Source organism: Panthera pardus, unplaced genomic scaffold (assembly GCF_024362965.1).
Source record: "Panthera pardus isolate Hobbes unplaced genomic scaffold, ASM2436296v1 HiC_scaffold_25, whole genome shotgun sequence".
Taxonomy (NCBI): domain Eukaryota; kingdom Metazoa; phylum Chordata; class Mammalia; order Carnivora; family Felidae; genus Panthera; species Panthera pardus.
The window spans coordinates 27831654-27848544 of NW_026526821.1; the positions used below are offsets into that span (position 1 = coordinate 27831654).

Genomic DNA, 16891 nt, shown 5'->3' on the forward strand with positions numbered 1-16891 from the left:
GAAAAGGTTGTGCAGGCTACTTCTGGGCCAAGGCTGGACTATCTCATGCCAGAGGCAAGAAGCTGGTGTTTCCCAAGGTGATACGAGGGAAGGAGTCTGAGCCTGACCTCATAAAAGAAGGAAATTTTAGCCCCAGAGAGGTCCTGGGGCCATGCATCCCGGTTCATCCATCATCCTCATGAGCTCAGATGCCCTGGACAGGGGGAAGCCTGTGGCATATTGGAGTGAGAAGCCCATGGCACAGGAACAAGGGGCCCAAACCCCTTCATCCAACACATGGAACTTACCCTTCGTCACCTCATTCATTCACTTATTCATTCATTCTCTTACTCGCTTTTACTTAGTGCCTAGTAAATGGGCCAGTCATGTGCCAGGACCTGGGCCGGGCACTGGACAAAGAGATGGAGAAGACTCAGTCTTTTCTTCTTCTTCTTCTTTTTTTTTTGTAAACATTTTTTATTTTATTTTTGAGACAGAGAGAGACAGAGCATGAACGGGGGAGGGTCAGAGAGAGAGGGAGACACAGAATCTGAAACAAGCTCCAGGCTCTGAGCCGTCAGCACAGAGCCCGATGCGGGTCTTGAACTCACGGACCGTGAGATCGTGACTTGAGCTGAAGTCGGCCGCTTAACCGACTGAGCCACCCAGGTGCCCCTCAGTCCTTTCTTCAAAGGACACAAGCGAAAAGGCAGTGACAATATAATGGCTTGATGCTTTGACTGAAGAAAGTCCATGATGTCCCTGACCTGGCCTAGAGGGGTCAAGGAAGCTCTCCAGAGGCAGTGACCTTTCAAGTGAGTAGGAATTAAGCAGGCCCTTGGGTGATGAGGAAGAGTGTTCAGGAAGCAGGAGTGGTGGCACATGCAAAGGAGCTGGGGGAGAAAGAGGACAAGCTGGGGACTTGGTGGGTCCCCACTGCCAGGGGTAGGTGCATGGCTGGAGGGGTCACGTAGGAAGCCTGGAAGACGCGCCTGGACAGTTTCCGGGCTGTGATGAGGAAGGGGTGAGGGCCCCTGCTGTCTCATTTGTCAGAGGCACTGAGCTATGACTTCAGTGGCCTGGGGAAGTTCAAGGTCGCCCGTCTGGGGTGGGGGAGGTGGAGACCATCTCACCAGGGCCGGGAAAGGCCAACTGGGAAGCTGGGGCCACTGCCTGCCCCTCACGGCAGCAGCCATGAAGTCCTTCTGCTCTGAAGGCCTGAGTGGGCCCTGTTCCTTTATTTATGGGCTGTGTGAGCAATTTGCTCCTTGCTGGCCGGCTGGCTGGGTGTGTGATGCGGGGATTACTCACGCCCCAGTTGTGGTCCGGCCTCTGCAGGCTGCGGGGTAATGAGTGAGGTAATTAAGTGTAAAAGACAGGAGCGAGCAGGGGAGGGCTGAGGGGGGGCGAGCAGTCACTGGCTCTTTTCAGGAGCAGGGGAGTGAGATAATGTAGGATAATAGCCCAGCCAGGCCCTGCCCAGGCAGCCCGGCCTGTGCCGAGAGGTGCCCCCCAAACGGCCAAGACAATTCAGCCTTTTCAGGGAAAATGGGGGGGCTTAGGCAAGGCCTGGCTCCCGGGGACAGCTGTATGGAAATGACAGCTCTTCTCCTTGGTCCTGTCCCGCGTTGGCCGAGGGCGGGCAGCAGACGCCTTTGGCTGGGGGTGAGGCTGAGAAGAAGTAGCTAGGTCCAGGGAAGTGTGTGAGGCAAGATGAGGGGTCCAGGTGGGGCTGGAGGACTGAGCTAAGTGTGTGTGTGTGGGGGGGAGAAGAGATGTGTTGGGAGCAGTGGGTGAGATTGTTAGTGGCTCCAGAGTCTGGCTCGCTGGGTGGGAACTGTGGCTTGGCTGTTGACTAGCTGTGTGACGTCAGCTCAGCTGTGCTCCCTCTCTGGGCCTCAGCGCTCTCATCTGTAAAGTGGGGCTGTCAAAACTGTGCCTTCCTCACGGGGAAGTGTGGAGGATCGGCACCACGATGCACAGCACCGGGCACACAGTGAGGGCTCCCTACACTCCAGAGACGGTCAACTGCAGAGCCCGAGGGCATCGGTCATTCATTCATTTATCGAACACATTGTTGCACGCCTACCATAGTCGTGCTGGGAAAATAGCAGTCACTAGAACAGAGTCCTTTCCTCTTCCAAGAGGGGAGACAGACTTTATTTATTTATTTTTTTCTTGGGATGAGAACTTGTAAGGTTTATTCTCTTAGCAAATTTCAAATATACAATACAGTGACATTAACTGTGGTCACCATGCTGTACATTACATCCCTAAAACTTATTTATCTGATAACTGGAAATTTGTATCATTGACCCCTTCACTGCCTCCCACCCCCTTCCTTATGAATCTGTTCTCTGTATCTGAGTTTGGGTTTTTTTAGATTCGACATATAAGTGAAATCCTAGAGTATTTATCTTTCCCGAGACAGACTTTAATCGTTAAACACCAACATGTCAGATCACATCAGTGACCCCGCTTCTAAAAATTTATTTAATGGATGTGTCTGGACACATGCAACGTGAATACATTCCGGTTTCTTTATTGTGGTCTTGTTGGGCCTAACAAAACCTTAGATGCCATCTAAATGTCGATTATTGGTGAACTGATTAAATAGAGTAGCCAAAGGAATGCTACCCGGCCACAAAAGGATGAGACCACTTTTTATGCACGAATACGGAAAGATCTCCAAGAACTATTGACAGATAAAAGGAGTATGAGGAATATTTTGTGGAGAAGAGAGGAAATAAAAAACATCTTTATATTAGCTTGTGTATGTAACAAACCAATAATGCTTGTTACCTATGGGGAGGAGTTAGATTGGAATGAGCAACGGGGTAGACAGGGAGACTTTTCATTGTATACTTTCCTATCGTTTTTCTTTTGTACCAAGTGAATGTATTACTAGGTCAAAACAAATTCGGCTTCCTCTTTCCTCCTCCTTCCTTCTGTTTCCCAATATTTGTTGGAGGTGAACGGTAGGGTAGGGGGCCAAGCAGGGGAGCCGTGAGTGAGGCCGGGGCTCTATGGGACGGGGTGGGGGGTGTTGAACAAATGAATATATTGAGGAAAATGAGAGCTAGGTTTCTCACTGTCGGAGAAGGGAATTATAAATGCGGTGACAGCAAAGGCTAGAGTGACCTCTGTGGTGCTGGAATGGAGTTGGAGCCATCAGGGTAAACTCCTGGCTCTGAAAAACAGAGGCAGAGAAGCAGAGATGCCTGTGTGCCCACGTGTGGGTGAGATGCATACATGTAATACGTGTGTTTCCCAGCTCTGTCCACAAAGACAGCCCAAGAGCACTCATATCCACATAGCAATGAGTACTCCTAGCACCCCGATCTTGGTGTCTTTTTAAAAACATTCTTTTTTAATGTTTATTCATTTTTGAGAGAGAGAGAGAGAGACAGAACACAAGTAGGGGAGGGCAGAGAGAGAGAGGGAGACACAGAATCCTAAGCAGGAGCCAGGCTCCGAGCTGTCAGCACAGAGCCCGACGCGGGGCTTGAACCCACAAACTGTGAGATCATGACCTGAGCCGAAGTTGAATGCTTAACTGACTGAGCCACCCAGGTGCCCCCAGATCTTGGTGTCTTAACATAGTATCCTCCACTGTACGAAACCAGGGCTCCTTGGGGAGAAGTCTGATTTGAGGGCTGGGGCCTGGAAAGTACATAGTGAGCCTGAAACATCTAGAACTGCTCAAGTAATACTAGGAACATGTCAAAAGAGCGTAGGAGCTACTGGCCAAATCTGGGACAATTTGAGAATCAAAATAATGACCATAATAGATTATAATCCATTGAGTAAAAATAGTGACTCCACACTGATATCATATGCATACATACACACACACACACACACACACACACGCATGAAGGAGGAGAAAGCTCTTTCTCAGAGTAGAATGTGTAATAACAAATGTAGAAGGAAGGATGGAAATATGGTAATAACCGACTCTGGCAGAATCATTGCTGGGTGCTAAGATAAAAACTACTCTGTGAAAATTTGTTGGGGACAGAGCATATACATAGTCTTAAAATACCCCCCCCCCCCAAGATAACCCATTAATTACAAAGAGGAGGAGGGTACCTTGACGGTGAGAAACAGGGCAGGTAGGACCCTAATCAAGCGATCGAAGGTAGCCGGTGGCATCACCTGTTACAGGACAAACTGTCGTGTGCTTTCAGGCGACCTGCACAGAGAAGAGCACCGCGTCACTTCTGCGATGTTCCTGCCAAAGACGCAAAACCTAAATCTGATCAGGAGGAGCGACTGGACGAACTCCAACTGAGGAAACTTCTACGAAATAACTGGCCTGTAATCTTGGTAAGTGTCAAGATAATGAAAGGGATGGAAAAACTGAGGGACTGTTCCGGATGAAAGGAGATAAAAGAGGTAAGACAACTGAATACAGTGAGTATTTCTGGACGAATCTTTTTGTTTATCATCAAAGATGCTATGCTTGGAGGGGCTCTTGGGTGGCTTGGTCAGTTAAGCGTCTGACTTCGGCTCAGGTCATGATCTCACAGTCCGTGAGTTCAAGCCCTGCGTCGGGCTCTGTGCTGACAGCTCAGAGCCTGGAGCCTGTTTCGGATTCTGTGTCTCCCTCTCTCTCTGCTCCTCCCCTGTTCATGCTCTGTCTCTCTCTGTCTCAAAAATAAATAAACGTTAAAAAAAAATTAAAAAAAAAAAAGATGCTATGCTTGGGGTGCCTGGGTGGCTCAGTCGGTTAAGCGTCTGACTTCAGCTCAGGTCATGACCTCACGGTTTGTGCGTTCGAGCCCTGCGTTAGGCTCTGTGCTGACGGTGCAGAGCCTGCTTGGGATTCTCTGTCTCTCCCTCTCTTTCTGCCCCTCCTCTGTTCTCTCTATCTCAAAATAAATAAAACTTCAAAAAAAAAATGTTATTTTGGGGAGAGTTGATAGCACTTGGCTGGGATCTGAACATTTGACAGTGGTAACGTATCAGCAGCAAATTCCTGATTTTTCCGATTTTGCTGTGCTCATCCAGGAGAATTTCCTTGTTTCTAGGATCTACAGACTAAAGTATTTGGGGGCCATGGGGAATCAGGTCATCAACTTACTCTCAAATGGCTCAGAAAAAATCTCTCTATACAAAGAGAATGATAAAGCAAACGTGTTTAAATGTCAACATTTGGGGTTTCTGGGCGAGGGATATGTAAGAATTCTTTGTGCAATGTTTGTAACTGTTCTGTAAGTTTTAAATTATTTCAAAGTAAAAAGCTAAAAAAAAGTTATTCAGATGACGCTGAAACCATATAATGTCAGGGAGTGGTAAGGGATAGACCCAAAAATAAAGTGGGAGGGGGAATAGGAAATAAAAGGACAGTGCTCCTCTAAATGATGTGGTCAGGCCGGCCTCTCTGGGAGAGGATGTTTGAACAAAGACCTGGGTAAAGGGAGGGAGTGAGCCCTGTGAATATCTGTGGGGAGAGCCTTCCAGGCTGAGGGATCCAGCACACGAAAGGCCAGAGTGGAGCCAGCCGGGCATGTGTATTAATTTCTATTATCGTGTAACGAATTTCCATTAACTTAGTGGCTTAAAACAGTACCCATTTAGCTCACGGTTCTGTAAGTCACAAGTCTGACCACCCGTGCCGTATATCATAACCTAATCACGGGAGTAAATGCCAGCACGCGCCCAGTCCAGGGCATTATGCTGGGCATGTTCATCTGCGGGGGGTTGAAGGGAGGGCTGGGAATGTTGGGGGACATCTTGGATTTCAGCCCACACAGAGCAGGGTCAGAAGAACAAGGGATCAGTGTGGCTGGAGAAGTAAGCAAGGGGGTGAGGGGCAGGCGAAAGCAAGTGTCTGAGGTGGAGATGGGAAACTGAGGTCCCGAAAGTGACCTTGTGCATTTTGGCTCCTGAGGAAGGGGAGGGTCATGCCTATTCCCCTTGGACTCGCTTGAACTGAAGAGCAACCTCGGGGTGGGACCCAATAGATGATTTAAGTCAAAGGAGTTCGTACCTACCGGTGGCCCTTGGGGAGCTGGTGGGCCGCCGGGCATGGGTGATGAATGGATCTACTCCATGCATTTGGCCCAGCAGGCACAGTGCAGGAAAGCCACAGGCTCTTCAAGGGTCCGTGGAAAAGTCTGAAACCGAGAAAAGTTGGCTGGAAAATGTTTTCAAAAAGAAAACAACAACACCTTCTCTGAAGTTGAGAACAATGCACATTAATCGTCTGGGAGTGACGTCATGTCACCTGGTGATCAGCAACTAATTCAACTCTCATAATAGTTCTGTGTGTGTCACATTTCACGTGACTGCAGCTCGTGTCCAGTTTTTACTCCGTTTTCCATAGTAGCACGTGCAAGGTACAAAATAAAAATGCACAAAAAAGGGGGGTCGCCTGGGTGGCTCAGCCGGTTAGGCGGCCGACTTCAGCTCGGGTCATGATCTCACGTTCCGTGAGTTCGAGCCCCGCGTCGGGCTCTGTGCTGACAGCTCAGAGCCTGGAGCCTGTTTCGGATTCTGTGTCTCCCTCTCTCTGACCCTCCCCCATTCATGCTCTGTCTCTCTCTGTCTCAAAAATAAATAAACGTTAAAAAAGAAAATTAAAAAAAAAAATTTAAAAAAATGCACAAAAGGGGACGCAGTGAGGCCTGGCCCCACCCCCGCCCCCAGCCACCCCTCCCCCTTCCCCAAGGCCAATCTCCTGTCCTCAGAAGCGTTTTGCCACATACAAGTGATCATGTGTTGATGTACACCTGAATCCCCCCCTTTCACGATGGTAGCTGATCTGCCTGCTTTTTTCCCCTTTGCGATTTGTCTTGGATGCTTCCGATTGGCCCAGATGGAGCTGCCCCTCCTTTTGCACTGCAGAGAGGAGTCTATTATTTGCATGAACTGTCACCCTGCCACTTTTCCTGACACCCTCCGGGCGCTCTTGGCCTCTCCCTGGTCCCCAGGACAGTCACGGCTGTCTCCCTGCTTCCACTCAGGTGATGAGCAGGGGGTCTGGCTTGCCCAGTGACTGGCCAACAGGGCTGGGTCCCACCACGTGAAGTGTGGGAGAGTTAAAGCCCCAGCCCCTAGGGCAAACATTGCCCACCGCTGTCCAGAGGAAGTCAGAAGACCCGGGTGGAAGGAAGAAGAATTTCTGAGGTGCCCGAGGGCAGGGAGCGGAAGGAGGGGCTCAGTCCTGCCAGTTTGAACGCTGTCGCTCACATCTCCTGTGCACACATACAAGCTTCTCTGGAATGTCCCCAGGGATGGGATTGCAGGGTGGTAGAGTAAGTGCAAAATAACGCCAAGTTGTTCTTCAAAGTGGTTGTACAAACTGACCCCCCCCCATCACCAGTGTCCCGGAATCCTCCTTGTGCCACCCGAGGGATCAAACTGGGGATTTTTCCAGCTTTGGAAGTTTTGCCGATCTAGTAGACATAAAACGAACTTTTAATTTGGATTTTGCTAATTACCAAGAGGTTGAGCATCTTTTTGTATGTTTATTGGCTGTTCATGTTTTCTGTTCTTTATGTCTGTTCAAATCTGGAGTCTGTTCTCCTTGATCGTCTTACTGACTTGTAGGCGCTCTGTATATATTTCGAGCCCGATCTTTGTCAGTCAGACCGTTACAAACTTTTCCCAGCTTGTGACTTACCATTTTCACTTTTTTTACTGTGACTTTTGAACAGAGTATTAATTCTAATGGAGATTAATTTATTAATATTTGCCTTTATGGGGCACCTGGGTGGCTCAGTCGGTTAAACGTCACACTGATTTCAGCTCAGGTCATGATCTCATGGTTTGTGAGGCTCTGCGCTGCTTGGGATTCTCTCTCTCGCCCTCTCTCGGCCCCTCCTGTGCTCCCGTGTGAATGCTCTCGCTCTTTCTCTCTCGAAATAAACAAATAAATATTAAGAAAAGATTTGCCTTGGGGTGCCTGGGTGGCTCAGTCGGTTAAGCGTCCGACTTTGGCTCAGGTCATGATCTCGCAGTCCGTGGGTTCAAGTCCCGCATCGGGCTCTGTGCTGACAGCTCAGAGCCTGGAGCCTGTTTCCGATTCTGTGTCTCCCTCTTTCTCTGACCCTCCCCTGTTCATGCTCTCTCTCTGTCTCAAAAATAAATGTTAAAAAAAAAATAAAAGAAAGAAAAGATTTGCCTTTATGGTCTGGACTTTTTGTTTCCCGTTTACGAAATCCTCTCTAACCCAAATCCATCCCAATCTTTCTACAATGCATATGTATGTATATTTTAAAAGGGACATCTTGTACATTCTCTTTTGTAGCTACTTTTCTACTTAATAATATACATGAACATTTTCCGTGTCTAAATATTTTACAGCCTCATCGGTAAATGGTTGCATCATTGCCCATCATGTGGACTATCGTATCTATTTACTGAATCTCCTATTGATGAACATTCAGGGGTTTTTTTTTTGCAACTTTTCTCTCTTATCAACAGTGCTGCCAAGAACATCGTGCAGCTGTTGTGGTTTTCCACGTTCATGACGATTTCTTCCGGATAAAATCCTAGGACAGAAATTGCCCATCCAATCAAAGGATACATTTTACCAAATTTGCCAGAGGTCTCCCTTCCGAGTCCTTTCCCGGAAACAATAAGCCATTGTGTTAAATTGCCCTTCTCCAAAGTGAAGAATCAGCAAAATAGACGGATGGCACTGGGTAGGGGGTCCTGGAGACTGTGTGTTTGAGCGGGAGTGGTTAGTGGGCATGTTCAGTTGCAATGGTGTGCATGGAGATCGTCACCCTGGCAAACACAGACTTGACTCCCTCTCTCCCTTCCCACACCTCCACAGGGGAGACACCTTTATTAGGGGGTACTGAAAGAAGAAAGCCAAGAAATGCCCAGGGAGGCCAGCTTGGGTGATGATTCCCTGACAATTAATTGTATTTGGGAGGGCGGAAGTTGCTACCTCAAGTAGACCTTTGTGCATTGAAGGCCGGAAATGCTCTCACTTAAGGCTGTTGCCACTGGGGCTGAGCATGTATGGTTCTCAGGAAAGGTCTGGCCTGGTGACCAAAGGAATAATTAAAAAAAAAAAAAAGTGCCCCAGAGAACTCTCAGCTCGAGAGCGTGAAAACTTTGGATCAGATCTCCCATCTGGCTGGAGGTATCAGACTTTTAATACTTAAGCGTTTATTTTAGCGATTATCAACATATATCCTCTTCTTACAATCACCAATGCATTTATTTATTTATTTATTTATTTATTTATTTATTTATTTATTTATGTAGAGCCAACAGGGGGCTTGAACTTATGACCCTGCGATCAAGACCTGACCTGAGATCAAGAGTCAGATGCTTGGGGCGCCTGGGTGGCTCAGTCGGTTGAGCGTCCGACTTCAGCTCAGGTCACCATCTCACGGACCGTGAGTTCGAGCCCCGCGTCGGGCTCTGGGCTGATGGCTCAGAGCCTGGAGCCTGCTTCCAGTTCTGTGTCTCCCTCTCTCTCTGCCCCTCCCCCGTTCACGCTCTGTCTCTCTCTGTCTCAAAAATAAATAAACGTTAAAAAAAAAATTAAAAAAAAAAAAAAGAGTCAGATGCTTAACCAACTAAGCCAGGTGCCCTATATCAGGATGCTAATTTTTATTAATGGCAGGGCTCCATAGTTTCTCATTAGCATGAACTGGCTTTATTTACTTGTTTATTTTATTTATTTATTTTTTTAACGTTTTTATTTATTTTTGAGACAGAGAGAGACAGAGCATGAACGGGAGAGGGTCAGAGAGAGGGAGACACAATCGGAAACAGGCTCCAGGCTCTGAGCTGTCAGCACAGAGCCCGACGCGGGGCTCGAACCCACGGACCGCGAGATCATGACCTGAGCCGAAGTCGGACGCTCAACCCACTGAGCCACCCAGGCGCCCCGTATTGAAATCATATTTAGGGACTAAAAAGTGTGTTTCCCTCTCGGCGTCATTCGACACTCAGAGCGACTTGGTGACGTTTCTGGCAATGACACATCACTTGACAGAGGGAAATTGAGAACGAGAAGCAGCCATTTGCCTGTGGTCATGGGGTGAGTAAATGGGGGAGGATGGCTTGGCCCCTGACATAAGAGTGTGTCGGGATTTGGACCTCTGGGACCAGGACACCCACAGCTCTTTCATGATAATGATAACAACAGCCATTAGCATTTATTGAGTGCTTACTGGGTGCCAGCTCTCTGCTAAGCACCTTTGGCTGTCTTGATGAACGCCTTACACTAACCGTGTCAGGGGATCCGTCGTTACTCCCCAGAAAGCATTGAGGAAGGAGCTACTGATTCACGGCACCTGCTCTTATAGAAACTTGAATTCTAGTAAGGGAGAGGGGAGAGACAGAAAGTAACCACGGAAGGCATAAATGAGTGAGATAATTTCACATAACAATAGATGCCATGAAGAAAACCAGCAGGGAATATGATATAGTCTCTGGAGAAGGGGAAGGAATTGCCCCATAGGAGGCCGCCAGCGGAGGCTTCTCTGAGGAGGTGACATTCTGGAGCCAGAATGTAGCGGATTGGAGTCCGGGCCATTTGAGAGCCCTGCTCATGACTCCAAACCCACCCCAACTTCTATCTCGTGTGGATCATAGAATGTTTCTGCCAGAGATGCCTTGCTCCTTTGTTAAGCATTCTGGAAGTTGTGGCTTATGGGTCGGAATGTCTCAGACCTAGGAATGGAAGGATGATAGGTTATTGGAGCTGGAAGAGGTCTCACCCAAGGAACCACCCCGTCTAATTCCAAGGGCTCAACCTAAGTGGGTTTGTGCAATGCTTGGAGGTCTCTCTAGGTGGAGAGAAACCAAGTCCCAAAGGTGAGATGGGTCCTGCTAAGAGCTGTGGCTTACCTTCTGGGTTTTGTTGTTGTTGTTGTTGTTTGTTTGTTTGTTTGTTTTAATATTTATTTATTCATTTTGAGAGAAAGAGATAGAGAGCAAGTGAGGGAGGGGCAGAGAGAGGGAGACAGAGAATCCCAAGCAGGCTCCGTGCTGTCACTGCAAAGCCCAATGCGGGGCTCAAACTCACAAACTGAGATTATGACCTGAACTAAAACCAAGAGTTGGACGCTTAACCAACTGAGCCCCCCAGGCGCCCCGAGCTGTGGCTTACAATTGTGCAGGTTGTGCGGGGCTCAAGGCTGCCCAGCTGGGGGCTAAGAGGCTGCCTGGAGCCCTGTGGAGGGGTTGCCTTGTACCAGGAAGAAGGGCTGTCTGTTTCTGATTCACAGAAAGGAATGCTACGGGCTAGTGGTGGCCCTGAGCCCGCCGGAGGGTGTGGTAGAAATTAGCCCCCATGTCACCTGCCTTTTCTCCATTCTGCTTGCGGAGAAGGCAGGAGGGTGGAACATTGTCACCATTTGAGGATGGCCGTGGCCCTTCTTGACTGCAGTGAGGGGGGACGGTGCTTTGCATACAGGCCTTATGGGGCAGCAGAGAGGAAGGGCTGGGGCTCCCTGGGGTGTTTGTGGAGCTGACAGGCTGAGGAGTGGGCAGGGCCGGGGGCGGGGGTGGCCCAGAAGTGCCTTATCTCCTCTGAGCCAGTGTCAGCTCCTGTCCCCAGCCTACAGCACATGCTGGAGCTGCCAGCCTGAGACTGGGGACTGCAGTGAATTTGCATTTATATTGGAGACTTCTGTTTCCAGGGCCTGGGGGGAGGAGGGTGGCCACCATGGTCAGCTGAGCGAGATACAGGCGAGGAGGGGCCTATAGCCCTGTCCTGCCAGGGGCACGGGAAGTGGCCAGTGGGTTGGGCCTGCCTGGCTGAGGAACAGTGGCACAGAAGGTTCTCTGGGCACAAGGCCGGGCCTGACAGCCTGCTGGTCCACCCCCCCAGCCGCTTGCCAACGTCAGCTGGGAGTTGGCTCTGCCCCACGGGCCTGGGAGAAAGGTCATAGGCCTGTGCCAGCGAGGGACGGGCAAGGCAGAAACACTCCTGTGACCGAGTACAAGCGTGTGCCGTCCTGTCTAACTCTCTCCTCAACCCATGAAGTTGTTTCAGCCAAGAAAACCAAGGCTCAGAGGGGCTTGCAATTCGTCCAAGGTGAACCAGCTCCTAATCCAGTGCCCCCCCCCCCCCGAAGCCACCTCCCAGTAATGCTCAGGCTACTCAGGTGCTCTGGGACACCTGATTTTGCGAGCGATGAAGGAGGTCATCACTCGTCCCAGGCGCATGGCATTGCTAAGACTAGTTTTGTGATGGCTTAGGCGTCGTGGTGAAGTCCGTGGTCATGACTCTGTTCAGACTGGGCTGCTCCCTGCCTTCGGGGGGTGCAGCTTCTCCCTGCGAGATTTCAAAATGGGGGAAGGAATAGAAGGAAGGAGAGAAGGAAGGAACAAGGAAAGTGTGAAGAAGGGAGGGAAAGAAAGGAATGGAAGAAGGGATAGAAGGCAAGAAGGACAAATGGAAGAGGGGGCTGGATGGAAATAAGGCGAGAAGGGAGGAAGGAGAGCAGTCAGAAGAAAAGTCAAGGCCAGAGGGCACCAGGGAGAGCCGTCTGGAGCCCCTGCAGGTGTGCTGGTTGCCATTATAGACCCCCGCACTGTTGGGAGTCCCCTCTGTGACCTTTCCTGGCTGTTGTATTGAGTGGTGTCCCCCTCCCCGCCCTCCTGCTCCTCCCCCTCCAGCTGAGGCCTCCTGACCTCCAGGAACTGGCTGAGCTCTGCTCCAGGTGGGGGACCAGTGATGGCCTGATGGGGGCTCCAGGAACAGAGGTCAGGGCCCCACGTGATCCTGGGGCTTTATTTTCATCCCTTAGTGCTTTGCTGCTTCTGGAGGGGGGCTCTGCCTTGCTCTTTGGGTTCTCTTCACTCCCTCCCGCCTCCACCCCTCCAGACGGAGGTCTTGGCCCCATTCCCCCAGCCTGTGACTGTGGGCTTGCAGCTGACAAACCTCCTGGTCCTGGCTCTCCGTCCAGCAGTACAAGCCCTCCCTGTCTGTCACCAAACAGTCAGGACGGCCTGTTCCACCTGGCAGGCTGGCTACTGCCCAGCTTAGTCTTGGGAAGTGTGCACGGGCTCTGACACCACACTGCCTGAGTTCAAATCCTGCCCCTTCCTCGCTGTGTGGCCTCGGGCAAGACCCTTTGCCTCTCTGAGCCTCTGACTCCTCATCAATTAATGGGCACAATGCTAGGACCTACCTCTTGGATTGCTTGCTGGATTATACGAGATCGTGCATGGAAAGTGCTTGGCTCAGCGCCTGGCGTCTAGTAAGCACCCGAGACCTGTTAGCTCTTATCCAAGCTCTATCTTTCCAGAGCCTGTTCGGTTCCAGAGACCTCGCCCGGCGCCTCCTGCATTAACCCCTCAGATGCCTAGTGTCACCTGATATGACTGTTTCAATGCAAATAGCACCGCGCCCTGATCTCATACCACTGCCACCCGTCCCGGTTAACATTTAATGAGGGCTCATGATGGGACAGGTGTTGTATAATCCATTTCAAATTATGGCTCCAAAAGCCGTGATAGTCTTCTCGTCAAGAAGTGGGGTCTGTGTTCTCGCTGTGTTTTGGAAGTGGCCATGTCACTTCTGCTTGCATTCGGGGGACACTCACTCTTGGAACCCAGCGGCCATGCTGCGAGGAAGCTCAGGACTCTAGGAGACTCCACACGTGGGTGCTCCGGCCAATAGCTTCAGCTGAACTAGTCTCGATGGCCAGACATGTAAGGGAAGACGCGTCTAGATGAGGCCGGCCCCCCGGGGGGGGGTCACCTCTGTCCAGCTGAGGCCCCGGCCACCGTAGAACAGAAGGAAGTCAGGTCCGGTGTGCCTTGTGTGAGTTCCAGACCCCTAAGAATCCGTGAGCACGAGGAACGTCTTGACAACACTGTGTTTTGGGGGTTGTTACGCATCAGTAAATAGCAGGAACCCCCACACTGCCTCACTGAAACTCTACAACAATAGCAAGCTGTTGTTCCAATCACCTCCATTTCGTAGCTAATGGAATTACGACCCAAAATGCTTCGGGAAGTTGCCCGAAGTCACAGAGCTCTTTTTAATTTTTTTTCTAATGTCTATTTACTTTTGCAGAGAGAGAGAGAGAGAGAGAGAGAGAGAGCATGAGTGGGGGAAAGGCAGAGAGAGAGGGAGACACAGAATCTGAAACAGGCTGCAGGCTCCGAGCTGTCAATTCAGAGCCCGACGCGGGGCTCGAACTCACGGGCAGCGAGATCGTGACCTGAGCCGAAGTCGGATGCTTAACCGACTGAGCCACCCAGGCGCCCCCGAAGTCACAGGGCTCTCAAAAGCCGGGATATGTGTTTGTGAGTCTGACTTGGAAGCTGTGCCCTGAAGAATCATGCCATGTCCTACAAAACCTGATGGGCCAGAGGTGACTGGATGTCGTCTTGAGGGTCCTGGGGGACTGTGGGAAGGCACTGAGGTGATTTGTGAGATCAAGAGAGGACACTAAGAAGCTCTCTTGGGTCAGGGAGCCTGGGTGGCTCAGTCGGTTAAGCGTCCGACTCTTGATCTCGGCTCAGGTCGTGATCTCACGATCCGTGAGTTTGAGCCTCGTGTCCAGCTCCATGCTGACAGTACGGGGCCTGCCCCTTCCCTGCTCATGCTCTCTCTCTCTCTCAAACAACAACAACAAAGCTTCGCCCGCAGGAGCTCTGCACCTGTCCCAGCTGGGTCCAGCCAGGGACGCCAGCCAGTTGGGCTGATCCAGGCAGCCTGGGCCAGGAGCTTCAGGGCTATTGTGAGCAGGACATCGAAGGCCAGCAGAGGGGCACCTGGGTGGCTCAGCTAGTTAAGCATCCGACTTCAGCTCAGGTCATGATCTTGTGGCTTGTGAGTTTGAGCTCTGTGTGGGGCTCTGCACTGACAGTGTAGAACCTGCTTGGGATTCTCCCTCCCTCTTTCTCTCTGCCCCTCCCTTGCTTACACGCTCTCTCTCTCAAAATAAATAAAGAAACTTCAAAAAAGAAGACCAGCAGAGTCCTCTCCCCCATTCCCCTGGAGGTAGGCCACAGAGCTCCGAGATCATTTGTGCTAACCGGACCTGTTCGTTTTGGAATTGGCCATAAGTGGCAGAGAGCCCAAAAGAAGAGTGACTTACAGGAGACAAACACTGATTTCTCTTTCTTATGAATGGTCTGGAGGCAGGCAGCCCTAGGCTGACAAGATGGGTCCTCAATCCCCTGGGACCTAGGCCCTTCTTCTGTCTTGTTCCACCATCCTCAACACCTCGTGGTCCAAAGTGGCTGCACATTCTCCAGCTATCATGTTGACATTCCAGCCAGAGGGAAGGAGGAAGAGGCAAAGAATATTCCCTCTCTCCTCGAGGATCTCTCCCAGAAATTGCAGGTGGGTAGTTTCCTTACTCCTCTTGGCTGGACTGGAGACACACGGCTATACCACTAACTACGAGAGTTAGTGTGGTCTTGATTCTGGGTGTCCACATGCCCAGCTCTATCTAGAGGTTCTAATACTGGGGCGGGGGGGAAGGGAGGTAATGAGCATGGGGAGCCACCCGCCCTACCCGGCAACCTGGCAGCCAGAGTGAGTGTTTTGAAAATCAGACCAGATCATTTTACTCTGCTGCTGAAAATCGTTCCCTAGCTCTGTCTTTTTCCAGGATAAAGGTGACATCTCCATTAAGTTCCCAGGGCTGGTTGCCCAATCTCACCATAGCCCACCTCTCCAGCCTCACCCCCAATCCCCCTCCGCTGCTGAACTCAAACCGTGCCCACCCCCACCCACACCTGGGGTTTCCCTTGTGCTCTGGTCATTGGGGAAATCCAAATAACCCGGCAGGATTAGCTACAGAGGCAGTTAATGACTATAGGGCTGTGGTTATAAAACCCCTACTGCGTGCCCGGTGCCTACGTACATTTTCTCATTTTCATCCTCACAGCGGCCCTGGAATGGGCCCTGCTGAAAGTGGCGGGGATTCCACAGTCCAGCTTTCAGATGGGGAGACAGAAGTCTCCGGAGGGAAGGAACCTGCCCAGGGTCCTACACCCCATCAGCGGCACCCCATCTCTGCGAGACCCTTGCACGCTTGGCTCATTCATGCAACAGATATTTACTGAGCACCTACTGGGTACCAGGCACTGTGTTAACTCCTGGGATCACAGCCATGAAGAGAACGGGCATATAAATCCCTGCCTCTCGTGCAGCTGATGCTCTAGGGCAGGGATGGGGGGGGGGGGCGAGACCAACACGAACCGAACAAATCAGCAGCAGCTACCGGCTTCCCTCCTTTTTCATTCCTCCCACAAATATTTCTTGGGGACCTCTATTTCTGTAAGACAGACACAGTCCTGACTCTCCTGGAGTGAGAGTCTAAGGGTGGAGACGGGCACTACATGAGGAGGCACGTAAATAAGCCAGATACATTCAGATTGAAATAACGGCCGAGAAGAAAAGACGGTTAAGTGCCAGGGAGTGGGGGGCGGGCGGGGGGGGGGCAGTGGTAGTCAACCTTAGATGGGGTGACTAGGCAACGCAGCAGGGTATTCCAGGTAGAGGCACCAGCACATGCAGAGGTGCAGAGGTAGGACAGAGCTCGGGGCATGGGAGGAGCTGAGAGAAGGCCAGGGTGGTCAGAGCAGGGTGGGAGGGGGCAGTTCAGAGGGAGAGGTTGGCAGGAGGGAAGGGGCTTGAGAAAGCCATCGAGGGGCACCGAACAGAGAGAGCGATGACCAGCCCCCTGCGGGGCACCGCTCTGGGAGGCCAGTCACATCTGCACCTGGGGCTTCCCAGCCGGATCCCCAAAGGGTAGGGGCTGAGCGCCTGCTGGCCTGGCACGCCTGCCTCTGCAGAGAGAAAGCCCCCCGCAGCCCCCTGCAGTGGAGTCCCCCTCGGCGGTGCCTCCACCTGCACCGCCGGGCAGGGCATTGTGTGCCAGCTCTGACGGGCATACCTGGTGCTCTCACTAGCCTGCTGGCTGCCTTGATTTAGGGGCTCGTGCTGGCTGGTTCTGGAGACCAT

The 16891-nt window shown here is 51.2% G+C and overlaps 1 protein-coding gene across 2 annotated transcripts in view; it reads left to right on the plus strand.

Annotated features, from left to right (window-relative positions):
* Nucleotides 1–16891, plus strand: part of FAM110A (family with sequence similarity 110 member A) — a 134421-nt gene that overhangs the window by 34606 nt on the left and 82924 nt on the right. For both annotated transcript variants that reach the window (XM_053890372.1, XM_053890371.1), the window contains exon 2: nt 4170–4308. The gene's annotated coding sequence lies outside the window, so the exon portion shown is untranslated. The remainder of the gene's footprint in view (nt 1–4169; nt 4309–16891) is intronic.